The 27,858-nt window shown below is 50.3% G+C and overlaps 1 protein-coding gene across 3 annotated transcripts in view; it reads left to right on the top strand.

Moving 5' to 3' along the window:
- Positions 1–9,162: 9,162 nt before the first annotated feature.
- ASAP1 (ArfGAP with SH3 domain, ankyrin repeat and PH domain 1) overlaps positions 9,163–27,858 on the top strand; it is a 352,190-nt gene continuing 333,494 nt past the window's right edge. The window contains exon 1 of one of the 3 annotated variants that reach the window (XM_059043152.2): positions 9,163–9,358. The gene's annotated coding sequence lies outside the window, so the exon portion shown is untranslated. The remainder of the gene's footprint in view (positions 9,359–27,858) is intronic. The other 2 variants (XM_067017038.1, XM_059043147.2) reach the window with 2 other exon arrangements.

Below are 27,858 nucleotides of genomic sequence, written 5' to 3'. Positions count from 1 at the left end.
TTAATTGCAGAACTTGATGGTAATGATACCAATGCTGAGTTCAATTAAGGATTATTTACAAAACCAATGGGGGAGGATTTTCCGCTTTTTCTGAAACAGTAGGCACTGACTAAAGGGACCTGTTATTTTATACTTAAATCTATGGCTCAGATACACCATAAACTCCATAGATTTGGTGTCTGCAAACTCCATGCCCTATTTTGATCCCCTGGAGCTCAGTTTGCAGAAAGAGAGCACAAGTCTAATTAGTGAATCACTCCAAAGACAGATCCTCTGTGTGCAACTTTTCTGAGTCTCAGTTTCTTCATCTCTAAAATGTATGTATTAATAGTCTTACCTCATAAGTTTATTTTGAGATTAAATGAGGTAGTCATTGGAAAGTGCCATTAGAATCATGAGAACAGTGCCAGGCATAGAGTAAGCATTCAATACATTTCAACTATCATTCGTTATTATCATCACTGTACTCCTATTAACACATACAGTTGCTTCCACCCTGGACAATGTACCAGCCTGAGAAGCCTGCTTGGAAATCTTCCTTGCCCAATTTTGCTTCCTCAGAAAGTGAATGGGTTTTCTCACATAGCTGATGAGCAGAGATGTTTCATAAAGTATGCAAACATTCATTCATGAGACACGGGTTGAGCACACACTGTGTATGGTGCTGCATATATAGAGGCGAGTAAGAGTCCTTGCCCTAGGTCTACAGGGGAGAGACGAGGTTCACTGCAGTAAAGGCTCCACCAACACTGACCCCCGGATGCTATGGGAACATAGAGAGGGGTCAATCCCACCCCAAAAAGTTGGGGAAGGCTTGCTCTGGTCCACCTGGGGCTCCCAGGTGGAGAAGAGGATGAAGCCCTTATTAATTTCATGCAAAATGGAAGAGGACCTTCCTTCCTTCCTTAAGAAATTGTTGCAGTGATCTATTTCTCTGACCCTTTTATCACAAAGCTCCATTAAATCTGGAAATGAAGCACTTTTTAAATTAATGATCTAACGATGGAAAGCATTTTCCCTGATGCTCAGCATCTCTGGAGGAAAGGCCATTGGGTATTCATCTTATAGGACCCTTTCCGGTTCAGCTTTTGCAAGGAGGGGTTTTGTTAGCAGTGTGATGAGACAGACCTCATCACATCTCACATTCTTGTGACCTGGGCTCAAAGAGTGGCTCCAGGACTGACAATCGTTAGACATACTATGGCAGTCAGGTTTTGGGGGAAAAACACCTCCCTGGGCATGAGGAAATCTGATTCTGTCTCTGAAGGCACTAGCCAGGCACATGCAACCGTGCTCCAGTCATTAACCTTTCAGCGAACTGCTGAGTCCCGCTTGAGAATGCTTAACGGGTGCTCCCAACTCAGGTGGGGAACCACTGCTCACCGCACGCGTCTGTCTGTCCCTCTCCTCTGCTCCTTTTCTGGCCCTCCCAACTGGAAAAACAAAGGAACGAACAAAAATCCTCCCTGGACTCCCTCTAAGCTTCATGTTACTATTCCATCTCTCCCCTTCATCACTCCCGAGCTTGAAAAATAATAATACCTTTTAAAGTGCTGATATTGCAGTATTTAAAAAGACACAACACAGAATATTTATTATGTTCAAGCACTTTGATGTGGTTTAATTCATTGAATCCTCCTAACAACTTTATGAGATGGGTACTTTTATTATCTCCATTTTACAGTCAGGAAACTGAGGCTTAACACTTTCAGCTATGAGGCAAAAATCACACTGCTAGTATGTGAGCCAGAATTTAAGCCCAGGCTACCCACTGCAGGGCAGTTCTTAACCGCTTGGTTCAGTGTGTCAGATTTCCCGTTCTCTCGTAACCTTGTCTCCCCACGCCCCCAGAATGTTTTCTTCTCTGTATCAAGGATCTCCAGGTGGCCCAAAGGGGAACCTCTTGTAACTGGACATGTGTTACGTTTGGGTGCCTAGTATCCATTTCCTCTTCCAGAAAGCATTTCTGCTCCTGTGGAATTGCCTCTTCCCACAGGCTGAAATCGAGATCTTGCCTCCTCCTGGCTAAAGAAGAGGAGGGGAGGGATGGCAGGCTGGAACTTGACTTGTAAGCTGCAAGGTCAAGGAGCCTGGAAGATTTGGGCATTCTGTTCAATCCACGTAAGCAGGTGCCAACAAATTCAGTAATCAAAATAAAAAATATTTTAATGCAATCCTTTTAAAAAGAAAAATTAATGGAAAAATTCCAAAATGAACAAAATCTCAACATGTAAAAGAAAGACAAGGTCAGTATGACTGAGTTTCCCCTTCGCCTTGGGCCCCATTGTGGCTGGGCATGGCACCGCTGACCCTTCTCCATCGTAGGGGCCCCCTGTGTGTTGCCCTCTAACCCTCTGTACCTGCCTCACACTCTTTGTTTCCTGACACTGACGGATGCACGAGCCGCTTGGGCTCCGCTTTTTCTCACGTGGTTCTCTGCACACGGACGGCCCTTTCTCCTCCCACCCTACTTTGCTGACAAACTCACCTTCCTTCACCTCCTTCTCTACGCATCAGTCTCCTCGTCTCTAAAATGGGGGTAATAAATCATACCTAAGTGATAGCCTTGGGAGCGTTAAATGGACGTTAATATCTGCACAGCACGTGACTCGGCTGAGCACTCAGGGGCCACATCAATGTCGTCATCGTCGTCCCACATCACAGCAATCTGCTGCCCAACCTCCCACCACCCAAAGGTCAGGGGAGCTGCCTGATCCTGGCTCAATGAAGAACTCACACCTGCTTCCCCGGCTACATTTCTGACCGCCCACATGTCCATTACAGACTTCTCTTCCACTAGCTACTCGGTAAATGGAGGTGATGTCTGCCGTTTTGGCTTACAGCTCCCTCCCTCTCCCTATCCACTCTCTCCAGGCCATGTCATAAATGTCCACAGCTCCAAGTGTGCCCTTTTATGCGTGACACGTCTGTGCCATCCATATCTCCAGGCCCAAATGACCAAATGCTCACTAGAGGTCTCACCTGTGCCTACATCCACCCCACTACGAATATCACTAATAATAGCGAGTGACTGACGACTGATTGAGAACCGGGTACTCCATACTAAGCCGAGCACTTTACCTGCATTACTTCCTTTCACCCCGTCAGAAACCTCATTTGACAGAGAAAATACAAAACGAGAGAAAATAAAACAACAGCGAAACCGGTAGAGTGGTGGAAACAGCGTTTGCAGACAATGTGACTCCACAACTGGGAATAGATGCTGCTGCTAAAAAAGTTTATCCAAAGTTGCACCATTTAAAGAACAATTTTTTAAGTGAACTGAGGAAAAGATGACAGAGCAGTGGTTCTCCGTTTTGCCCCCAACCCCAGGGGACGTTTTGCAACGTCTGGAGGCACGTTTGGCTGTCACAGCCGGGAGGGGGCTACCGCATCGACTGGGTAGAGGCCAGGGGTGCTGTTAAACGTCCTACGACGTACAAGGCCCTACGGCAAAGAATTATTGGGTCCGATGTGTCAACAGTGCCAAGGACGAGAAATCCTGCTCTATGGCTACAGAGCAAGACAGGGAGAAGCTGGCAAAGGGTGTTAGCTCTGTAGGTGCTTCTTGCTCCCCTACTCACCAGCTGTGTAGGGCCCTCCACCTACCCACCTCCTGCCACCCTCAAGCCCACTACCCCGCGTGCCTGCCCAGCAAAGGCGAAGACTCAGCAGCACCCACACTGCCTTCCCAGCACAAAGCACAGAAAGGAGCTAATTCCCTTCCTCCTCAAAACCTTCCCCTTCCCTGCTCTTCATCACGGTTAGGAATGCCACCCTCCACCCCCTCCTCACAGGTAGGCACCACCGTATCCACCTTCCTTGTTCTTACCACTGCCCCCCCGACTCTCCCTCCAGCCATCGTTCACCAAGCTGCGTGTCTTCTGGCTCCCCAAAGCCTCTCCTGCTCTTCCTCTCCTTTCCATCTTCACTAACCGACTTGGGGCCAAAATAGCTTCTTATGCTATTTCTTTGCCAGTTATGAGGCAGAAGAGTCACTTTTTATTCATCTCCATTGGGATGAATTCATTTCGCCCAGAGAGGATGAATGGAATGGAGAATTAAACGAGGGACCTTTAAGTGCCGCCTGACGCCTAGCCTGTGAGTCCAGAAGTTCCTGATGGCGTCTGAGTGTTCTGTCCCTTTCCCTCTGGCCCTCTCCTCCAGTGGACAAGGCGGTCCTCCGGGCCCAGGGCTCGTCCCCTCCCACCTCACTTTAGATCCCACCCCCCTCTCACCCTCAGGACCTGTTCCATTAGGGACCCTGCCCTCCCTCTTCAACCTCTCCCACCCTGCTGGGACTTTCCCATCAGGCACAGATGTTCACTCGCCCACCCCCTTTAAAGGATCCTCCACCCTTACCTCCCACGAGCTAGCCTGCCACGTTTCTGAAAAGAATTGTCTACACTTGCCGTCTCCCACTCGCTCTTCAACCCACTGCAATCTGGCTCCCAATCCCTCCACTCCATTGAGGCTGTTCTGGAAAGAGTTATCAGCCTTCTAATTGTCAAATAAAATATGGGCACTGCTTTCCAGTCCTTCTTTGATTGGACTTTCTGTGGCATTTGAGAGTGTTGGCCATTCCTTTCTTTTAGGAGCAATTTCTTCCCTTGACCTCTGGTTTTCCTTCCACTTCCCTTCCTGGACCACCCCCTCTCCCCCAGCCTGCTTTGTGGGCACCCCTTCCTCTGTTGCCTGTGGTGTCCCTCAGCGTTCAATCTTGATGCCAGTATCTTCTCACTCTACACATTGCCCAGGGGTGAATTCATCTGTAGCCTTGCACCCATAGCTCTAACCCCCAGAGAGGGAGTATAGGGTGATGGTTAAGAGCCTGGACTCCAAAACTCCTCTGTGAACTAAGTGTTTGACCTTGGGCCAGTTACTCAACATTCCCGTGCCTCAGTTTCCTGAACTGTAAAATGGTGCAAAGCTTTTTTAGACTCATTACTTTCCATGACCGAACTTGTACCATTTCCTCAGACCATGCGGAACCTTGTGGAGTTACCCAAATATATCATACGCTCCTACTCAGGCTCAGTCTTTGCTCAGGCACAGAGTGGGTGCCTGGTCAATATCTGCGAATAAATGAAGGAATGCTGACCTGCTTTGTTTCTCCCCGGAAACAAACCTTGAGACAAGAAATTGGGTGTAGTTAGTTTATTTGGGAGGTGATTGCTTCCAGGCAGAACAAATGAGGGAGTGAGAGAGTGAGGCAGGGTAGGGAATGAATGAGAGAGTTATAACCGGGGGCAACAGCACTCAGTTCTACTGGGGATCCTCTGAGGAACTGTGTTGAAAGCACTTTAGGACTGTTCCCCTTCAGGGATGGGAGGCTGTGACATTTATCCACTGATTGGTTGGAAGCTGCCCCGAGGCTGTTAGGCATTTCCCATCTGGGCAAGATCCGGAAGCCTTGGGGAAAGGCCCCAGGCAGAGAGGAAGAGAGGGACACGTACTTCAGGTGGACAGTTCCTTTGGACAGATGGAATCAAACTGCAGCTGCAGGTGAGCTCAGAGGTGGGTCTAGGGGACAGATGGCTGAGCATCATCAGAACTGTGCTTTTTGCTCTGGCTGACGGGCCTGTGCCCCCTCATCTACTTAGATAAGTCCCACCTCTTTCTTGAAGCTGAGTTTAAGAGCCCCTACTTCCTGGAAGTGGTTTCTAACTCCCTGCTATAGGGTGAATGTTTGTATACCCCCCAAATTCATATGTTGAATTTTATAACACGCAATGTCATGGATATTAGAGTTGGGGCCTTTGGGAGGTGATTAGCTCATGAGGGTGGAGCCCTCGTGAATGGTATTAGTGCCTTTATAAAAGAGACCTCAGAGATCTCCCTTGCCCCTTCCACCACGTGAGGACACAGCAAGAAGACAGTCGTCTATGAACCAGGAAGAGGGCTCTCACCAGACATCGAATCTGTCAGCACCTCTCTCAGACGTTCCAGCCTCCAGAACTGTGAGAAATAAATATGTGTTGTTTATGTCACCAAGTTGGGCTTCCCGGGTGGCGCAGTGGTTAAGAATCTGCCTGCCGACGCAGCCGACATGGGTTTGAGCCCTGGTCCGGGAAGATCCCACATGCCACGGAGCAACTAAGCCTGTGCGCCACAACTACTGAGCTCACGTGCCACTACTACCGAAGCCTGCATGGCTAGACCCCGTGCTCTGCAACAAGAGAAGCCATCACAATGAGAAGCCCACACACTGCAATGAAGAGTAGCCCTGCTCACAGAAACTAGAGAAAGCCTGTGCATAGCAACAAAAGACCCAACGCAGCCAAAATAAATAAATAAATAGATTAAAAAAAAAAAAAGTCACCGAGTCTATGGTATTCTGTTATAGCAGCCTGAACTGACTAAGATACCCACTCCCTTCTGATTTAGGAAAATTTCTAAATTTTCTGTGACACCCTGGACATACCTCTATGAGAGTAATCATCTCTCTGCTTTCGAAATAGAACTTTCTTGTGTTTCTCGGAGAGCAAGAACAGTTCATCTTTGCAGATCTATTGCCCAGAAGATTTTTGAGCACTTAACCAATGACTTAATGAATTCAAATCCACCTTGCTCAGGGCCCCGATCAGAGTAAGTGGTCAATAAATGCAGGCTCCTTTGCTTTCCCTCCAACTCAGAGAGTTTGCCATCTGACGGAGGAGGGCACGTACCGAGCAAGCATAGAATGTGATTGATTCGTTCTTTATTTAATTTTTTTTTTAAGATTTATTTATTTATTTTTGGCTGCATCACGTCTTAGTTGTGGTGCATGGGCTTCTCTCTAGCTGTGGTGCACGGGTTCCAGGGCACGTGGGCTCTGTAGTCTGCGGCACGCAGGCTCTCTAGTTGAGGCGCGCGAGCTCAGTAGTTGTGGCGTACAGGCTTAGTTGCCCTGAGGCATGTGAGATCTTAATTCCCTGACCAGGGGTTGAACCTGCGTCCCCTGCATCGTAAGGCAGATTCTTTACCACCGGACCACTAAGGAAGTCCCTGATTCTTCTTTAAATGAACAGAAGTGCTGGGGGAGCATAAAGGAGGGCACAATTAACTGGGACTGTACCAATGAGACTGCAGTTATGTCGTCTGACAGTCTTAATTACTTACAGTTTTAACTTTCTAGAGCCATTAATAGAGCCTCTAGTGCTTCTTCCATTACACTGGGCTTTCCCATGTGAAAGCCTCTCCCCCAAAGCGGAAGATACAGGGAGCTAAGGGACAGATTGAACCTGCTACTCTAACCTGGTTTACCTCTTTCATTCATTGGACATGTCTTTATTGAAGGTCTCCTATGGGCCAGCAACCGGGATACAGGAGTGATGCAGACAAGCAGCAGTCCTGCCCTAATGCAGCTTTACCCATGCAGGGGGAGACAGATGATAACTAAGCAACCACATAAACAGGACAAATTAAACCATGACAAGGGCTATAAAGACAAGTAGAGCCAATGGTTGGGGAAAGCCCCTTTTGAGGTCTCGACTTCTGAGCTGTGAGCTGAGTTCAACGAACAGCCAAGCAAGAGATTCTTCCAGGCAGAAGGATTAGCAGCTGCAAAAAGGGCCTTTTGGGCAGGACGCTGGACTCCCGGGGCCAATCCAGGAGCCTGTCCCACTGCTTCTGGCCACTGAAAAAGAGTTGCAGAAAAGAGACACACTGGGTCTAAAACTGCCATTCGGTCCTTACTTAGAGTTGAGGAGCTGATACCCAACTTTCAGTGCCTGGCAGGATCATTTCAAGTTTGGTTTTCATTCATGGGTATGTTGTTCCCTCTTCAAGTCAGACTGGGTGTCAAAGGAATTTGAGACACTTACAGCAAAACCACCAAGCTGCATCCTCCAGGTAGAAAACCCCCTAATGTGGCATTTCCGTGGGAAGCCACAATGAATCACTCCCGCTGGCCACCTAGTCCAGGTCTGAATGGACAGAGATTTACTCTGGTTTTCTCAGACTTTGTAAAGCCTCTCCAGACTTTTTTAACACCCCCCACCCCAAACCCAGTGTCCTGACTCTCAGGTTAAGAGTAAAATAGCAAATTCTGTGAGGTTTGCTGAGTTTCAGATTTCACCAGAAGGGGGTCTGCCATAGCCACTAACCTTTTCCTCTGCAGAGAGCAGTTTCTGAAATGCTGCAAAGAAAAATAATCTCTGGGTGATAAGGAGGTTAATGAAGTTCCGAGGCTTTGTTAAGTAGGTATAGATGCACAGCACGCCCTCCACCACTAAAACCCTTCTTTCTCTGATATCTCTTGTGGTAATAAAGACAACCATGGCTATCATTTATCTGAGCATTTACCGTGTGTCAGTCCCTGTCTAAACATTTGGTTTCCAAATCAAACCTGGGAAGGCGGTATGACCACCTCATTTCATATTTGAGTAAACGGAGGCTCGGAGAAGTGAAGTGACTTACCCAAGGTAATACAGTTAGAAAAAAGGCAAAGTCCAGATTCCAACCCGGGTCAGAGTCTAAACTCCATACCGTTACTGTGCATACTATTTCTATACTATCCTGACCCGGAAAGTCCTGCCCCCTGGCACTGGGCAAAAAATGAGGAAATTAGCAAAGCGGAGCCCTGAAAGGGGGTTAGCCAGGTAAAGTCATTTATTTTATGAAAGAATAGGGGAAACGGCCGGGAGATTGCAAGTTCATTCTCTGCAGGATGGGAGAGAGGCCAAGGTCCTTTCCTGGTTTCCGGGGACTTACAAAGGCACCTCCCAAGGCCAAGGTTTTATCGGGACAAATCCCACCCCTCCTACCTCTGAGCGAGGAGAAGGCAGGCCAGCGCGGGTGTGGGGCCGAAGGGGTATGATGCCCGACCCCGGCCCAGCTCGCACGCCGGAGTCGGGTGTCCGAGACGCCGCCTGCCCCGTGCGCGGCGTCGGAGAGCCAGCCCGCCACCCCTCCTGCGTGCCGGCGGGCAAAGGGTTAAGCGAGGCGGGAGCCCCCGGCGCGGGGCGGCCCCCGGGCCGGGAATGCTTAGTCAGGATTCCGATTTCCTGTCGAAGTGTTTGGATTTCCTGAAGCCCGCGCCCTCCGCCGCCGAGCGGGATCGTCCGAGCCGCGCGCGTCGCTGCGGCCTCCTCCCCTCGGCACATGGTCGCCCGCCCCTTCCTGCGCCGCGCTCGGCTCCCGCGCCTCGCCGCCGCCGCCGCCGCCGCCGCCGCCGCCGGGCACTCTGCGCTCCGGCAGCCCCCGGCCCGCGCCTCCCGCCCCGCCGGCTGCTCCGGCCGCCGCCCGCTTTCCGTTCCGAGAGCCGCGATCGGCCGGCCGAGGGGAGCCGGGGCGCCGGCGTCTGCGCTGCCGCCACCGCCGAGGAGACGGCGCCGAGCCCGCGATGGAATAATGCCCAGCGGCCCGCCCGGTCCCGGTGAGTTGCGGGGCGCCTGGACGGGCTCGGCGGGGCCGCGCGGGGTCGCCCCGGGTCGTCGGCGCCCCTTGCCCGGCCCCCGCGCGGAGAGGCGCCGGCACGGGGCTCCGGGAGGGTCCCGGCTCCGTTCGCGGCCGGTGCCCGGTGCGCGGTGAGGGCGCCGGCCGCGGGCTCCGCAGGGCCGGGCTCAGCCGTCCAGGGGGGTCTGCGCCCCCGAGGCGCGGGGAGGGACGGGTGGCGCCGCCCCGGAGGTTTCGCGCGCCCTCCCGGAGAGGGGCCGGGGCCCCGCCGTTGGGGCGCCCTCCCGGCCGGAGGCGCGGGCGCCGGCCGTGGCATTGTCTCGGGCGCGGCGGAGGAAAGTTCCCCGCCGTTTCGGGAACGGCCGGCCCGGCCCCGCGGCCCCCGGTCCCGGCTAGGGCTCGGCGCTGCCAGGCAGGCCCCAGGCCACTTAATTTCAGCGAACGAAACTTAAGGAAAAAATTCCCACTCGGGGCTTGGGGTTTGTTCACGGGAAGATAGGGACGTGGCTTGTGTTTTTCTGCTTGTACCATTTGGGGACCTGCTGCATTTTCTGAGAGCGACGTGAAGTTTCAAAGAAAAAAGAAACTCGCTGGCGTCTGGTGTTCTGCGGTTTCCTACATCCCGAGAGTTCTTCTCGGGCATTCCTAAAGCGGTTTCCTTCAATAATTTATTTTTCCACTAGCGCAGGGGGATGGAGAGCCAACTTCAGACCATCCTCAGCGTGACCTCAGCTTTACCTGCACTAATCAGAAAGAACAAGAACTTTCTCCTACTTTTTTACCCGTAGACTCGGTCAGTTTGTCTTAGCAGAATGGATTCTGGGATGACAGCAGGGCATGGATTGCTGAGAAATGTTTGGGGATTGAAAAACATAATTCAATATTGAGGCCAGTTTTATCTCTCCATCAAACTTCAGCCCAAGGCCTTTCTGTTTTGCAGTTGGAGGAAGATGCAGGAAGAGAAGATGCAGGTCTTCTGGAAGCATCAAATCTTTGAGAATAGTTGTTTCAGTCCCTTCTTGTTATACAGCTGAGGCCTAGAGAGGTGAAGTGACTTATGTAAAGTCATGTGGCCAGGCTTCAGACTCCCCGTCCAGTGCTCATTTCACTAATGTCAGTTTATGGCCTGTCAGCCATGAAATGTTGGGAAATATGCCTTCTTGGCATTATAACCTTCATCGTTTTAGTGCCCTCTCTTGTTCTGTCTTGTCTGTTATTGCTGCTATTTTTTGAGATATGCAGTTATCTGAAACTGCATATTTTGAGACAGAGTTAAAAGAAAATAATTCCCTAACCCCTACTGTTCAGCCACTAAATGGATTTGGAGCTTCAGCCACCGAATGGATTTGAAATATAAAATGGGTGGCTTCTTATATAGGAATGACTTTTTTCTATCCCATTCTTCTGTAAAAAAAATAGAAACTCCCAGGTCCAAAAAGGGGCAGTATCTTAGCACATAATGTACCGTATGATGTTCTCTAGACATGATTTCCAGCCCTTCTGTATCCTGTGAGCTAGGCAGCCCATCTATTTTTCTCCCTACGAGAGCTCCGAATGGCTGGTTTTTCATTTTTAGTATGTGATAACGTTGGAGAGAAAGGACTTTTTCTAAAGCTTGCCATTTGGTGAAGGAAATTGAAATTCTCTCCACCTCCCCACTCCTCACCAGCCACAGTGAGCCAGATTTTGCAAAATCAGTCGAAGGCTTGCAGGCCCCCAAATGAGTGTGTGCAGACAAATGGGACCCTCCCTGACCCTTCCTGAGGACCCACCTCCCTGTGGGCCATCTCCGTGCTGCACACAGGTGGCTGAAGTCTAGAGGAAAGAAGGGAACCTGTGTTACCTGGAACATTGTCATTTCTGCATTTTCCCTCCAAGTTCTCAGTGGAATATGACTGGATCCTGTGGCCCCATTCTCATTTTCCCCCTCCTGTATTTCTTCTTCCCACTTATTTCCCAGCCACTGTATCTGCATGGGTTGGAGAACAGGTCTTTTCTATGGGATGCATGAATGATCCCCATGTAAGCAGTAGTAACAGCGTTCGCTAGCATTTATTGAGCACTTGCTATATGCCCTGGATATGTTACCTCCTGATAAGTCCCAAGGAGGAGAGGGAGCTGCTTCTGGAACCTTGGCCAGAAAGGACAGCACTTTTCAGATTCATCTGGAGCCTGAGTCATCCTTTCATTCTTCTTTTGCACATTTGATAAGCGGCTCCCCTGTGGAAGGTACCAGTTGCGCAAAGGTGAAGAGGGCCCTGTGTTCAAGGCCTTCTATTTCCAGCCTCATCTTTCAGTGTCAGCCTCGCACTTTCTCTTTTAATGAGTCAGTTCAGCAAAGCCTGTACTGAGCACCTGCTTCATGCTAAGCATTGTGTGAAGTCCTGGTGATAAACAGCGGTGAACAAGATAGGCCTGGTCCCGCCCCCATGGGGCTGGCATTCCACTGGAGGAGTTGTGGGCAAAAATAAAGAAGCAGGTAACTTCTAACAAATGAAAGGTTGTGAGTCTTGTTATCAAGGAAGCACACACCAGGGATTGACCCGATGACCAAAGTGAAGTGGGGTGGGGTGTGTGTGTGGGAGTTCTAGTTTTGCCAGGAAAAGGCCTCTCTGAGGCTGAAGAATTGAGAAGCAAACTGGCCAGGCAGAGAGGTTGCAGGAGAGTGGGCATTCCAGGCAGAGAGATTAGAATGTGTGAAGTTCTCTGTGCATGAATGAGCTTGATGTGTTCCTGGGAGTGAGGGGAGTCGGGGGCGGGATGGGGAAAATGGCACAGGGTGAGGTGTTTTTTGTCCCCCCGCCCCCCGCCCACCCCTGGTACGCGGGCCTCTCACTGTTGTGGCCTCTCCCGTTGTGGAGCACAGGCTCCGGACGCACAGGCTCAGCGGCCATGGCTCACGGGCCCAGCCGCTCCGCGGCACGTGGGATCTTCCCGGACCGGTGCATGAACCCGCATCCACTGCATCGGTGGGCGGACTCTCAACCACTGCGCCACCAGGGGAGCCCAGGGTGAGGTTTTAGAGGAAGGCAGGGGCAGATCACACCGTGCTGCGGACAGTCCCCCCATCAAGTACAAAGGGAAACTTTGATGAGTTTCGGCTCAGGAGTGGGGTCTGATTGGTATTTTTAGGAGATTACTTTTACTGCGTTTTTGTAAGAGTGGATCACAGGGGGCCGCGAGTGGAAGCGGGGAGACCAGTTAGTAGGCCACTGCAGTAATAGGAAAGATGAGGGTGGCTTAGATCAGGGTGGAACCTCCATCAGTGCCAGCAGAGGTGGAGAGAAGTGAGTGCAGCCTGGTTGGTTGGATCTTGATGAAATTTGGTGATGAATTTAATGAGGGTGGGACAGGCGGCAGGACTCAAGGCTGACTCTTGGGTTCTGGTTTGAACAGCTGGGTGTCATTTGGAGAGACAGGGATGGCTCTGGGGAGACGTGTGCCTAGAGACAGGTTCCACGGGGGCCGTTCTGAGCTTGAGATGTCTGCGAGGCATCCGGGTGGAGATTTCAGGCAGACTCGACTCTGGAGTCCCCAGAGGGGGCTTAGGGACGAGAGGCACCAACGTGGAAATTATCAGCCTGCAGCTGAGCTACCAAAATGCTTGCCGGGACGTGTCCTGCCGTTCCATCTCTCTGAAGGTCTGCTGTGTTCTTCCTCTTGCCTGGGCCTTTCTTCCTCTCTCCTGGGCTACCTCCTGCTCATCCTCTAAAATATATCTGTGTCTTTAACTCCTTGAAGGTACCTGTAGCTCCCGTTCCCACACTCAGATCCCCGTGTTTACCTTCACCATAGTGTTCAACTGAAGTTACCTTTTTATAGTATCTTGTATGTATGAAAAATTTGCTGCAGGGCCTGACATGTGGTAAGGGCTCAACAAATGTTAGCTGCCATCATCATCATCATTATTGATGGCAGTGATAGGTATAGAAATAAAAATTACGTTGTATTAGGATCAGTCTAATGATAAAGGATGTATTCGTTTCCTCTTGCTGCTGTAACAAATTCCCACAAACTAAGTGGCTTAAAGCCACACAGATTTATTCTCTTTCGGTGCTGGAGGTCAGAAGTCTGAAATGAGTGTCACTGGGCTAACCTCAGGGTGTGCTCAGGACTCTCTTCCTTCTGGAGGCTCTAGGGAACAATCTGTTTATTCCCTTGCCTTTTCCAGCTTCTGGAGGCCTCCTGCATCCCTTGGCTCTGGACCCCTTCCTCTGTCTTCAAAGCCAGCAGTGCTGGTCCTCGTCCTTCTCATGCTGCCATCTCTCTGGTTCTTTCCGCTCGTCTACTTTTAAGGACCCTTTTGATTACATCAGGCCACCTGTATAACCTAGAATAATCTCCCTGTTTTAAGGTCAACTGATAAGTAACCCTGATTCCGTCTTCAGCCTTAGCTCCTCGTTGCTGTGTAACCCATGTAGCCTAACACATTCACAGGTCCTGGGGATTAGGACGAGGACATCTTTGCAGGCTGGTAGGGGAAGGTGTTTTGGGGGTCTGGGGAGAGGCCTCTAACCCAGTGGGGGAGGGGAGGCCAGGGAAATCTTCCTGGAGGTAGTGGTACCCCGGTGGGAGTCAGTCTCTACTGGTAAACTCACTGACCTCCCAAATGTTCGTTCCCTCATTGAGGTTTATTCATTCCTTCATTCAGGCTCTTCTCGATGCCTGGCTTTATGTGAGGAGTTGGAGTTGAGGATTCATTTCTCTGTGCATCCTTCAGGCTGCAGGCCAGATTGTTCGCTTAGCAACCCAGGACACTCACTTTTCTCACCCCACCTCAGGAATCAGTTAAAGTCTCCAACCCATGATCACCCTCTCCCAGCCCACGTACCCCGTATCCACTCCCAGGAAGGGGTGGGGTCTGAGTGGGTCGGTCCTCTCTTTAAATGTCGGCTGTGGTTGATTTGCGGGCACAGTGTGAGTCCCAACACATGTGCCTTTTGTACAACTGAAACCTTGGGTCCCGAGCCACAGCTAGTGTCCCCAGCCTCAGCCAGCTCTGTCCCTAAAGCAGGCCACTGGCCACAAGAGAGATCAGGAGAAGGCGTCTGATTTGATCAGGACAAATCCATCTGAAGCATGAGGGGAAAAAAACAACCCAAGGGCCTGGCCTCCTGGGGTTTGTGGCAGGTGGCCCCATCTTCTGAGAATTAGGAAGACGCAGCACGACGTGATGTGTAGCTGCGTCGCTGTGAGGGGGTGATCGAGACCAGCTTTCGAACGTCTCTCCGTTATTTGGAGAAAATGGGCTCCTGCCCCAGATGCTCCCCAGAAACAGACGGCGTCCTGAGACCTTCAGCACTTTGGGGGGACCCCGTCAGCTCTGCTGGCTACCCAAGTGCCGGGTTGCAGAGAGACCGAGGTCCCTTGCTGCCTGAGCTTCCCCTGCCAGCCCCCATCCCTTGGAAGTGCCACCAGCTAGCTGGTCTTGTAATATTTTTGGCGTTTCCTCTTCCTCTACCTTGCTAAGTCAGGAAATGCGAAAATGCACTGAATTAGAAAAACAGAAAAGTGAGCAAGCAACGTCTCTCCAACAGAGGGTCCCAGGTGGAGTCTGGGTAGACCTGGGATAGAGAAGTGTGCCCGCCTGTGCTTCCCCCAGATGCGGCAGGGGTTCTGGAGAACCAAGCCCGTCCTGGTCATCGTGGGCAGGACAGGAAGGAGAGAGGCAAGCCCGCGTGTGGTTTCTGGGGAATGGCTTGTCTGTCCCTCATCAGGGCTCATCATGAGTTTTTCCCGCAAGGCTTCTGCCTTTATAGAACCCTGCCTGTGTAATGATACTGGTGCCTATTTCATTGTACTTTCGCATTGAAATAATTATCCTTTTGAGTAGGAACACAGAGAGAGTGCTCCAGTAAAAGACTGTGATATATGCAACTTGCCCTCAAATAGTTCAGAAAATAATTATATGTATTTTCTGAATACATAAAAATTACATGTGAGTGAGAAAAAAAAGGAAAATGCAAATGGCGTGAAACATTAACCACAGATGAATGTGGGTAAAGGGGTGTGTGTTCCTTGTACTATTCTTATTCTTGAAATTTCCCAAGAAAAAGATTTTTGCAAATGGAAGCGGGAAGAAGAAAAGAGGGCTCAACATTCCATTGTGATTGTGACCTTGACAGACGCAGGATGGCCCAAAGGAAGCCAGAAGGTTCTGGGGTCTGCTGCTGACTCGCCTTCCCTCCCATCCTCGCACTTTCTGTACTGAACTGAAATAATGTAGGAAAAGCGTCCCACACAAGGAGTCCAGAAATGGGCGGAGCATCAGTTGCTGCTGTGCTGCGTGGAACCGTGTTTGCCGCTATGGTTGCCTCCCCTTCAGACTGCGCTCTTGACGGGGAAGGGCGGGGGTCTGGGTTACTCGCACCTCTCCTCCCTCGGGCACAGCAAAGCGCGGGCACCGAGTGGGCGGGGAGGGGCCGAATCAAACCCATTGGCTCCTGGTGCCCAGCTATGTTGCCACATTTGTTGCGTTTTCTCATCATTGAGTTTATTTCTAATGACTCTCCATTTAACTTCTAGAAATTCTCTTTGGTTCTCTTTCGAATCATCCCGGCTTTTAATCCGTGGGTCTTATTCTTCCATGAGAACTTCTCATTCTTATTTCATATCTTTGTTTTCAATATACTGACATTCTTTGTTCGGACGACCCTGTTAACGTTAATACTTGAGGAGCTACTTCTCCCGTTTCCTGCATCTTCTGATTTGCGGGGCATCGTGGCTCATACCCGGGGAGCAAAAGTGGCTTTACAGAGCGGTTTTGTCCTTCAGCCGAGGCTCCGAGGGTTTCCTGAGTCCTGGGCACGTTTCTGTGGTAGCTGCTGGGCTCAAGACTTTTAACCCCCGTCCAGTGCTGTCTGTTTGGACCCTTCACCCATACTTAGGGCCTCAAAGTTTGCACAGAATCCTTTTTTTCCACCATCCAGACCCTGAGGCGCAGAACAAGCTTTATTGACGTTTCTCTGCGTTGGAGAGAGGAGTAGTTCAGGAGTCGTTCACTTTCAGAAGAGTCTGGGACCCCTTTGGGGTCCTGGCCTTGTAGAGGGATCTCAGCTCTCCTGTCATGCAGGCACCAACTGGAAACCAGCCAGCTTAATACATTTAGTCTTCTTTTGCAGAGGAGGAAGAGAAAGAACACTTACAAAAATGTAAAAATTGCCATTTTGAGAAAAGAAAACCAGCATCCTTATCAGAACACTAGCAAGAAGAAGATGTGATTCAGATCAGCAAGCACTTGCCGAGCCCCTCCTGTGTGTCCACCCTGCAGAGTCGGGGTTGGGGAACAGCTATGGGCCTTAAAATGCCTTGTTCATCCTCTCAAGCCCCAGTGCAGAGAAGACAGTAAGCATTTAGGAAGAAAGGAATTGTATGTACTGAAAAAGACAAATACTGATGCAGAAGACAGAATAAAATAATGGAAAAGAGCACTGAATTGAGACTCAGAAGTGCTGAGTTCTAGTCCGGAAATTGATACTGACTGGTTACATGAGCTTCAGGAGCAGTCACTTACCCTCTTTTGGAACCGCCCTTCCTCACCTGTGTCAGGGTGGTGATAACTCAGTCCTGACCCTCCTCCCTGGCAGGTCACAGTGAGATCATGAGTGTGGGAGGGGGGAGGCACAGAGGGTAAGGGGTCTTTCTTGCCTTCAAGGCGGAAGGGACCACGTATCCTTCAGCGACACCTTGTTTTGGAGACTCCCTCCAGCTCGCCGCCTCACCACCACGGGCGCTGGGTTTTCCCGGGAAGAGCTGCAGGCATTTCACGTCCTCAGCTTGTGTAGACTCGGGAGTTGGCGTCTGGGCAGTAGTTGGGCTCTGGGGTGGCTGAGTGGCTCCTGTCTCATGTGATGTTCTTTCCCCTGGGAGTTCCACCCAGACCCCACAAATGAGGGCTGAGCTGCACCTGGGAACCCTTTCGGGATGGAGTTTGTGCATCGCGTTGCCTTCGTGGTCTTTGACCTGCTGTTCTCTGAGGCTGCACCCCTGGACAGTGGAACTCCTGATCTCTCTGGGGTTTGTCCTTTGGCCAGATCACTCTTTCATGCCCGAGTTGATGTGGTGGGTGTAGGTGGGAGCATTTGTCATGAAGCAACGGGAAAACCACTGTACTTGGAATCAGCATTGATAGCTAATATTTACTGTACATTCGTACACGTTGGGCACTATTTTAAACAGCTTTCCTACATGCATTCATTAATCCTCGTACTAACCCTGTGAGATAGGCACTCTTTTTCTCCCATTTTATGAAGGAGGAAACAGAGACACACACAGACTAACTAACTTTCCCAAAGGTCATGTACCTCATAGGTGGCGAGATTTTAAGCAAGGAGTCTGTGTTCAGTGTCCACACTCTTGACTGTGATGCAGTATTGCCTCTGAAGACTTGGATTTGAATTCCATGGCCTAATTCCTCACGTGGCCTTGGGAGACTCTGGCCTTCACCTTTCTCTTAGCTTTTCTGAGCTTCTTCTTCTGTAAATGTTGAAAAAGCTTGCAGGCTTTTAAAAAAAAGGTGTTAACTCAGGCAATATATACAGAAAGTGGCTGAGTGCCAGGCACATACTCAGGTCTAAATAAAAGCGAGTAGGTTCCAAACGGGAGGAAAAAGCAAAGAACAAATTCAGTTTGAAGAGTCTCCCCTGCACAGACTTTTCCTGCATAGCCTGCTCTGTGCCAGGCGCCTAGGATACAGAGGTGAAAACTCAGGGTCCGTGGGCTAGAACATCTTACAGTTGATTAAAAGAGAACGATGTGAAACTGTTCATGATTTTGAGCTGATGTCCGTCCTCACCACAGGAAAGTTATACAGGAATAGCCATGAGTGTGCAGGGAAGGGAGACTGATCCCAGTGCGGTGGTCAGAGGAAGTTCTGGGGAAGAGGTGCCCTGTGAATTTACAGTCCAGGATGGGTAGGATCTCAGTACATGGAGAGAGTGGGTATCCAAGGCTGGGAGTAGCTGGATGACAGTGTTTGTGATAAGAATGTGGTAGTTATTTTTGTGGAGGCCTAAGGAGAACATTTGTCCAAGAAGGAAGGTAAAAACTCTCGGTTACTATACCATGGCATTCGGGGGTCTCTCCCTGGAATGCAGGCATCCCTGCTATTTCCTATCCCTCCACTGTCACGGAACTCCTGATCCAGAAAAGCAAACCGTGGTGTTTATAGACCTTCCAGTAATAGCCTTTCGCCAGTTTCCTCTCCTAGGACAGTTACTTCCTCAGACCTAAAATAGAACCGCTGAAGGGTGGAGATGTGGGATATTTGCAGATTAGACTCTGTTTAACAGTGTACTTCGGAGGCGAGCGGGTGAGAAGTTGTAGGAGACACTGTTGGTTGCTTATCCAACACCCTTTCCCCTTCTGCTTTGCTGACAGAACATTGATCTTTAGAAGCCCACCTTCCAGGGCCTTTAAGGGAGGTCAGTCCCAGCCCCAGGGGTGAACCACAGTGGTCTTGTCCCCCTTGGCAGTGATTGGTTTAGGCATGGGCGTATGACACAACTCTGGTTATAAAATGTGCAGGGGAATTTGCTGGGAGGATGGGGAAAGATTTTTCTCCATCTTAAAAGGAGACATTTCGAAAGAAACAGCCTCTCTCTTCTGCTATGGGACATAGTAGGGTTGACATGTGATACCCGGCACTGTGGCAACCATCTTGGGGTCATGAGGGGCCTTGCTTAGGGAGAACTTGTTGAGTGTGTCTGAGCAGAAAGATGGAGGGAACAAGACACTGAATACCCTACCCTGAGATGATTTTGAGTTGACTTTTCTGTTACTTGTAGCCCATACCCACCAAAATAATACTAATACTCAAGGGAATGCCCACCTCACATGACATCTAGATGATTCTGGGGCTACTATACGCTCCCCTAATCACCCTATGCTGAGCCCACCATCCTGTTTGAAATCACCACTAACCTGTACATGTCTATGCCTTTGCAGTCTTGCTATTTTTTCCACCCCAATTGCCCTTTCCCTATCTTCTCCACCAACCAAAAATCCAACCTACTCTTTTTTAAAAAAAATTTATTGAGGTATAGTTGATTTACCATGTTGTGTTAATTTCTGCTGTATGGCAAAGTGATTCACTTACACATATTCTTTTTCATATTCTTTTCCATTATGGTTTATCACAGGATATTGAATAGAGTTGCCTGTGCTATACATTAGGATCTTGTTGTTTATCCATCCCATGTATAATAGTTTGCAATTGCTAACCCCAAGCTCCCAGTCCTTCTCTCCACGTGCCCAACCCCCCCCCCACCCCTTGGCAACGACAAGTCTGTTCTCTATGTCTGTGAGTCTGTTTCTGTTTCGTAGATAGGTTCATTTGTGTCTTATTTTAGATTCCACATAAAAGTGATGTTGGGCTTCCCTGGTGGCGCAGTGGTTAAGAATCCGCCTGCCAATGCAGGGGACACGGGTTTGAGCCCTGCTCCGGGAAGATCCCACATGCCGCGGAGCAACGAAGTCTGTGCGCCACAACTGCTGAGCCTGCGCTCTAGAGCCCATGAGCCACAACTACTGAGCCCATGCGCCACATCTACTGAAGTACGCACGCTCTAGAGCCTGTGCTTGCAACAAGAGAAGCCTGCGCACCGCAACGAAGAGCAGCCCCCGCTCGCTGCAGCTAGAGAAAGCCTGCACGCAGCAACGGAGACCCAACACAGCCAAAAATAATAAATAAACTTTAAAAAAGTGACATCATGTGGTATTTGTCTTTCTCTTTCTGACTTACTTTGCTTAGTATGATAATCTCTAGGTCCATCCATGTTGTGCAAATGGCATTATTTCATTCTTTTTTATGGCTGAGTAATAGTCCATTGTATAAATGTACCACGTCTTCTTTATCTGTTCATCTGTCTGTGGACATTTAGGGTGTTTCCATGTCTTGGCTATTGTAAATAGTGCTGCTAGGAACATAGAGATGTGTGTATCTTTTCAAACTATAGTTTTGTCTGGATATATGCCCAGGCATGGGATTGCTGGATCGTACAGCTTACTCTTTAAAGAGTGGCCCAAATGCACGTTCTCTGTGAAGCCTTTCCTGATCCTTCTTGTTGTAATCCATTATTGTAGCCTTTGAGAACCCATAACATTTGTTGCCCCTCCCACGCGCCCTCCCCACCCACACCCTCATTCTTTATTAGGTGCCTACTGTGTGCCGGCTGTGGTGTTTTACACTGGCATTGTCCTTCCCGAACGGGGGCAGATGTGTGCAGCAGATTGTGAGCCAGTGTGGTTTGTGTGGTCCCAGGGGAACATAAGATATCCCCAGGTGCTTGTGAAGGGACACCTGACCCCAGCCTGCAGGGAGGGTCGGAGGAGACTTGCTACAGGGAGGAATCCTTGAGCTGAATCTTAAATAATGAATAGGAATTAGCCGGAAAAAGAGGGGAGGGAAGAGAAGGAAGTTCCAGGTGTAGGGAACCACCTCAGCAAGGAGGTACGTGGTGCAAGTAGCACGGTGTGTGCTGGGAACCGAGGGACTCATCATCAGTGAACCTGATATTTCAGCTGGGACGCGCCGAGGCCGAGGCCCGAGGGGAAGGCAGGAACCACCTCCTGAAGTTTGGACTTGCCGTCGAGCCACTGAAGGCTTAAGGCCGGGGAGTGACGTGACCTTTAGGAAGATGATTCTGGGTGCCCTGGACTGAATGGACTAGAGGGGTGAGGACCAGGACTGGAGGCACGGAGGCCATTCAGGATGCTCTTGTAGGAGTCTGGCAGCGAGTGCCCAGAAGCTGGAGAGGGAGAGTGTATAGGCAGTAGCACTGGCTGGCCTGGGGACTGAGCAGCGACACTGAGAGGACACTGAGCTTCCTGGCTTGTCTCCAAGGCTGAGTCATGTTTGTGTCCCTCAAGACCGCAGCCTCCTCGGGCTCCTGGTCCTGCTGTTCTCTGCGTCCCTGAATGCTTGGGGCCAGGCTTCAGTGGAGGACGGATGAGGAAGGAGCCCGTCTGTCCCTCTCTTCTCTCTTCTATTCCCCTCCTGCAACTTCAGCTCTTCGGTGTTTGTTGTGGTGAAATGGGAAGTGAAGCTGTGATGTGGTTTTCCTGGTGTCCTGGCTTCCTAGGTCTGAGCCTCGAGAAGAGGGAAGGCTTTCTTACTGCCTGGGGCTCACTGCCTTTCTTTGTTACGCCTCCCCCAAACCAGACCGCCGGCGGAAGCCTGTCCCAGCATCTCCAGTCCAGCCCCGTCTGTGTGTCCTCAAAGTTCCTGCCTCGGGCCAGGCTCCCACAGGATCTCCCCTGAGTCATCCAACCCTTTCCCAACTCACTGCCCTGCCCTTAGTCCATCCTCCAAGCTGCTGCCAGGGTAGTCTCCTTAAGACTTCACTTTGGGGTCACCCTTCTGCTGAGCAGGCTCTGGCCCCCTGCTCCGCTGCCTGGGCAGTCAGATGAGGAAGGAAGCGGCCTGGACTTTCCAGCTGCTCCCACCTAGGGGTCAGCCCCGGCGCTCGCTTACTCGCCGTGTGCCCGGGGACAAGTCGTGTACTTTGCTGAGCCTACATTCAGCACACACCCCTACACACACACCCTTACACACACACCCACCACCACAACCCCTATACACACACACTCCTACGCACTCACACCCTTATATACATGCCTACCACAGTTCCTACACACACACACACACACACACACACACACCCCTATGCACCCACACGCCTAAACACACACCTACCACACACCTACACAACCCCTACACACATATGCACCCCTACACATGTACCTATACACATACACACAGACTCCTACACACCCTCACCCCTACACACACATACACAACCCCATACACACACACACACACACGCACACACACACACAGGCTTTCTCCCCTGCATTCTTATTTCTCTCGGTGAGTCCTTAGTGCCCGCCCCACGGTAGCCCATGTGCTTAATTTGTGTTTGATGAATGAATTATTCCTTCATTCTCTTTTAGCTTAGAGTGTGGTGATCTCTTTTTTGATAAATTTGAGAAACTCTTTCAAGTTGTCCTTTAAGGCCCCGAAGGAGTGGGGCCCTGGCGCTCGGGAGGAGCTCACGTGGAGGAGGAAAGGAGGTCAGGACTGGAGCGCGGACTTCTGATTCCGCTCTTCCCATTGGCCACCCTGTGCCTCCTGGGTGACCGGGAGCCACCTGCTAGGGCAGGTTGTCAGGGGTCCAGGAGGTACCATCCTGAGAAAGGGTGGGGCCCCATGCACAGCTGTTACATACAACAGGAGATTCGAGGGTTTGCATATAAGCAGGGCTGCGTGAGCCAATTGGTGCAGGACACGTGTTTTTCTGAAAGAATCTTAATGGACGTAGCATGTGTCTGTGCGGGGTGTTCCCATCCTGGAACAAGCTGAGAGTTGGTTGGGGTAAGCTGAGTTCAGTGATGATTTTTTTTTTTTTTGAGCTCAGTTATCTCTTTATTAGGAAAGCACCAACACCACATTCTTGGAAATTACTGGAATTTTATTTGCCTCAGGCTTATGACTTGCAACCAAAGACATTGTACAAAGAAAGCAAAGATTAAGTACATTTTAGGGAAAAGGAGATGATACACATTGGTAACATAGGAGATAACGTTGCTTAATTTTTTTGCTCTTGATTAAAAAAAAAGTTTTGTTGAAATCGCTATTGAATATTGCAGTCTATGTAGTGTAATGGAGTGATGATATTTTAAACTTCTTGTTTGAAAGAAGTAACAGTGCTGAACATTTGCAGGTGGGAATCCTGTTGGAGCTGAAACTAAGTCTGCGGAGGGTAATGCAACGTCACAAACAAAGCTTCCGTGGTATAGACGATTGGCTAAGAGTTTGGATCCTGGATTTAGGTTGAATCCTAGCACAGCCCCTTAGTGGCTGATCTTAGAACTTGCTGATCTTGGATCAAGTTCAGAGCCTCTCTGAGCCTCAGTTTTGCTACTTGTCAAATGCAGTGAATAAGACTTCCATCTTAGAGGCTTGTGGTGAGAACTCTCTGTAGTAGTACATGGAGAGCAGTGAGGATGGTGCCTGGCACGTGGTAACTGGAAGTGGAAATGTGAGCTGTCCTGATGATGATGATTATTAGGGGTTAAATTGTGTCCCTCAATAAAGCTGTGTTGAAGTCCTAACCCTGAGTACTTCAGAATGTGGCCAGATATAAAAATAAGGTGTCTACAGAGTTAGTCAAGTTAAAATGAGGTCACTAGGGTGGGCCCTAATCCAATATGACTGGAGTCCTTATAAAAAGGGGAAATTTGTAGACAGAGACTGACACACAGAGAGAAGGTAATGTGAAGACACACGGGGAAAAGGCAGCCATGTGACTGGATGATGTGTCTATAAGCCAAGGATTGCTTGCAACCACCATGGTCTAGGAAGAGGCAAGGGAGGATTCTCCCTAGAGGCATCAGAGAGAGCATGGCCCTGCCCACACCTTCATTTCAGAACTGTGAGAGAATAAATTTCTGTTGTTTTAAGCCACCTAGTTGTTGGTGCTTTGTTATGGCAGCCCTAGCAAATGATGATGGTGATGATGATGGTGATGATGGTGATGATGATGGTGATGATGGTGATGATGATGGTGATGATGGTGATGATGGTGATGATGATGATGATGATGGTGGTGATGGTGATGGTGCTGGTGATGATGGTGATGATGGTGATGATGACGGTGATGGTGGTGATGATGATGGTGATGGTGGTGATGGTGATGGTGATGATGGTGATGATGATGGTGATGATGGTGATGATGATGGTGATGATGGTGATGATGGTGATGGTGATGATGGTGATGATGATGGTGATGATGGTGATGGTGATGATGATGATGATGGTGATGATGGTGATGGTGATGATGGTGATGATGGTGGTGATGATGGTGATGATGGTGATGGTGATGATGATGATGATGATGGTGATGATGGTGATGGTGATGATGGTGATGATGATGATGGTGATGATGATGATGGTAACGATGGTGATGGGGGTGATAACGCATCTGGCCTGAACACTGACCAAAAAGATGGTCCCACGTGTCTGACTACAGATAGGCTTGTGGCATTAATTCAGCAAACAGTGGCATGATTGTACCTTCCAATTCTGTATTCTTTTGGTGCCTCCAAATGGCACTTGTTGAGAACTTCCTTGGTGTTACACTAGGAGCAGGAGATTAGAGGGTGGTACTCCCAGGCTAGAGGCTGACGGACACTGAAGGAGTAGCTCCTCAGAGATCGAGGTGACGTTCCATCTGCTGCATGAAAGTGTTGAGAAGGGGTCCCTAGAGGGGCCCTTTGGGGCCGAGGGCAGAGACTTGCACAGCACAGGACTGTAGCCATGGCCAGTGCATACCAGGGGTTGGAGAAGCGTTGTTCAATGTGGTGGTTGCCTAGGGCTGGGGAAGCAGATGCATCTTAGGTCTGGAGGAGTGAGAGGGACAGGACTGGGAAGGAGGTTGGCCTTAATCCTGCACCAGGAAGGTGAGATCCGTGGCTCTGTGCTTTGCAAAGCATCGGGGCTCAGCTATTCCTCCCTCATCTCTGACCTGTGTCCCGGCCTCCCTGTGCAGTGCATTGAGAGGAAATTCAAACCGGAAGGAAGAAACACCCAAGTTTAAAGGATGGAAAAGGTAACAGCCTGAGTCCTTTCGTGTTGTACAGACAGGGTGTTGTGGTAGAAAGAACGTAAACTTGAGCATGGGATGGTCCTGGGGCAGACTCCGGGTGGGGAACTCCTGCTCTGTCCTTTGCTTGAGACGCTTGGGCAACTTACGTTCTCTGAGCCTTAGTTTCCCCACCTTTCCACTTGATCCAGTGCAGGGTGGAGATTACAGTGAGATCATGTAGGACAAGGGTGTGGCACCTGAGAGGCCCTGAATAAATGCTGGTTCTTCCCCACTTAACCTTGTTTAGACATGGGACTCCGAAAAAGGACTTCATGCTACTTGTAAAACCCAGTAGTCAGAGGCAGAAAGAGAGAGTTGGCATCTGGAAAGGCCTGCACTTCATGGAGCAAATACATCATCACTAACAAGAGGGGCTGGATCCCCCGGAGGAAGGGGTGATACGGATGCTGGGGCTCCTGGAAGGCCTTGATAACTCTTATTGGCTGGAGTAACTCTGACATCCTCATTGCTCTCCAGTTACTTAAATATCGCAGAAAAGCAGGTAAAACCTTCTTAGCCCTGGGTGGCTTAAAAACAGCCCCTGAGCACAGAACGGCCAAGCCGTTTTTCCCGTGACCCCTTCAGCTGACCTGCTGCCCCTTTGCCACCCACTCCTGCCCAGTGATGACTCCCATGCATCCTCTCCCAGCCACTCTGGCTACAAACCTGGATGTTTATTCCTCACATATTTATTTGAGTTTCCACTGCATTCCAGAATTATCAGGGGGTGTTGGTGCGGGCAACAGCAGTGAACACAACAGAGAAAAATCCTTGTCCTCATGGAGCTTACATTCCACTGGGGAGACATACAACAAACAAACATTTAATATGGATATGAGATGCTTAATGGAGAAAAACTCACCAGAAAGGAGGCTGGAGAGAGCCAAGGGGCTGTGTACTGTCAGGTGCGGTGTTCAAGGAAGCTCTCCTTGCAAAGGTGACGGGAGCAAAGACCCAGAGGAACTGAGGGAGTGAGCATGAGGCACTCTGGTGTAAAATGTGTCCCAGACACAGGGCATAGCCATTGCAAAGGCCCTGGGGTAGCTGCATGTGTGGCATGTTCAAGGAACCTCCAGGAGGCTAGGGTGGCTGGAGTGGGGTGAGTGATGGAGGCGTCACTGATGGGGGAAAAGGTAATGGGGTCCGGGTGATGCAAGACCTTGGTGGGCACTTTGAGGACTTTTGTTTTTACTCCGAGAGGGAAAGGAGGCCCTTGGAGGGTTTTGAGCAGACGAGTGATATGATCTTGGCTCACTGTTTCAGCAGGATCCTCTGTCTGCTATGTAGAGAACAGGTTGAAGGGCAGGGAGGTGGTTAGGAGGCTGTGGCAGTAACACAGGCAGAAGGTCAAGGTGGCTTTTGGACCAGAGCGGAAGGAATGGGGTGGTGGGAATGCTTGGATTCTGGGTTTATGGATTTCCCTTCCATCACTCAGCTCATCCAAACCATCACCTGGCCCCGCTTGTTGTACCTCAGCCATCCCAAGGAGGTTGGGAGGACTTTGGAGGTGCTACTCAGCAAGTCCACCGCACTGTAAGCTCCTTAAGGACAGGAATGCACCTTCCCTCTCATGTCTCCCGAGCACCAGCCTGGTGCCTGGCATAAATGGGGGCCATTTGTAATGTTTATTGATTGATTCATTGATTGATTGATTGTACGCAGACCTCTCACTGTCGTGGCCTCTCCCGTTGCGGAGCGCAGGCTCCGGACGCACAGGCTCAGCGGCCATGGCTCACGGGCCCAGCCACTCCGCGGCATGTGGGATCCTCCCGGGTCGGGGCTCGAACCCGTGTCCCCTGCATCGGCAGGCGGACTCTCAATCACTGCGCCACCAGGGAAGCCTTTTTTTTGCCTTTTATACTTCTCAGTATACTTCTCATTTTAAATCTACTAATGTTCAGGTTACCTATATCATTTGCAGTTTGTGACAGTGTCGGACAGGAATACTGGTTTTTCACTCCTGGTGTAACTTTACATTGGGAGAAATGGTTTATTAAAGCAGTGTCCCTGGCCTTTCTCTGCTCCTTTGCTGAGGATGGTGACTCATCGGTTGGTGAATCTGGGAAAAGGGATCTGCCAGTCTTTGTGTTTTCTTTTTCTTTTTGGCCATGTTGCGAGGCTTGTGGAATCTGAGTTCCCCAACCAGGGATCGAACCTGCGCCCTAGGCGGTGAAAGTGCCGAGTCCTATAACCACTGGACCGCCAGGGGATTCCCTGTAATGTTTATTGCGTAGGCAGTGAGCCTGTCATTCCCTGGCCCCTAAGACAGGATGTGGAGCCATCTTGGGTGCTTGCCCTTATCAGATGTGTCACGTTGATCTATCATTGTCGCTTCCCCATGCTGCTCTCTGAGCTCCTAAGGCCAAGAGCGTTTTGTCCAGTGTCGTGAGCCCAGTACAGAGCCCAGTGGCTGCCAGGCGCTCAGGAGGCGCTCCCTGTGAGGGAGTGAAGGCCCCCTGGTCCCTTTCATCCCCTGTTCAGAGAGGATGTGACAGCCAGTGTCAGTTTCCATCCCAGGAGAATGAAACTGCTGAAAGGCTTCCAGCCTCCGTGGTGGCCCTGGGGCCTTCTGAAGGGAAAAGCAGACACACAGAGGTGGAGAGGCCTGCTGTTTGAGTTGTCAGCACCCTGAGGGGCCCTCGGGCCGTGGAGTGGTCTCCAGGGCTTGTCTACACGGCACAGGGCATGGACAGCTATGTCAGGAGGCTGGGGCACTTGTTGACAGGCCAGCGTCCTCCTGGGCTGGGAGACCCAGACCGATTGGGACGGTGTAGCAAGAAGTTCTGGTTGGCTGGGTTTTGCCTGGATAGACCAGAGAATTGGACAGTCCCGTATG

The sequence above is a fragment of the Kogia breviceps genome, chromosome 17 (assembly GCF_026419965.1).
Source record: "Kogia breviceps isolate mKogBre1 chromosome 17, mKogBre1 haplotype 1, whole genome shotgun sequence".
Taxonomy (NCBI): domain Eukaryota; kingdom Metazoa; phylum Chordata; class Mammalia; order Artiodactyla; family Physeteridae; genus Kogia; species Kogia breviceps.
This window is presented reverse-complemented; position numbering and strand designations above follow the sequence as displayed.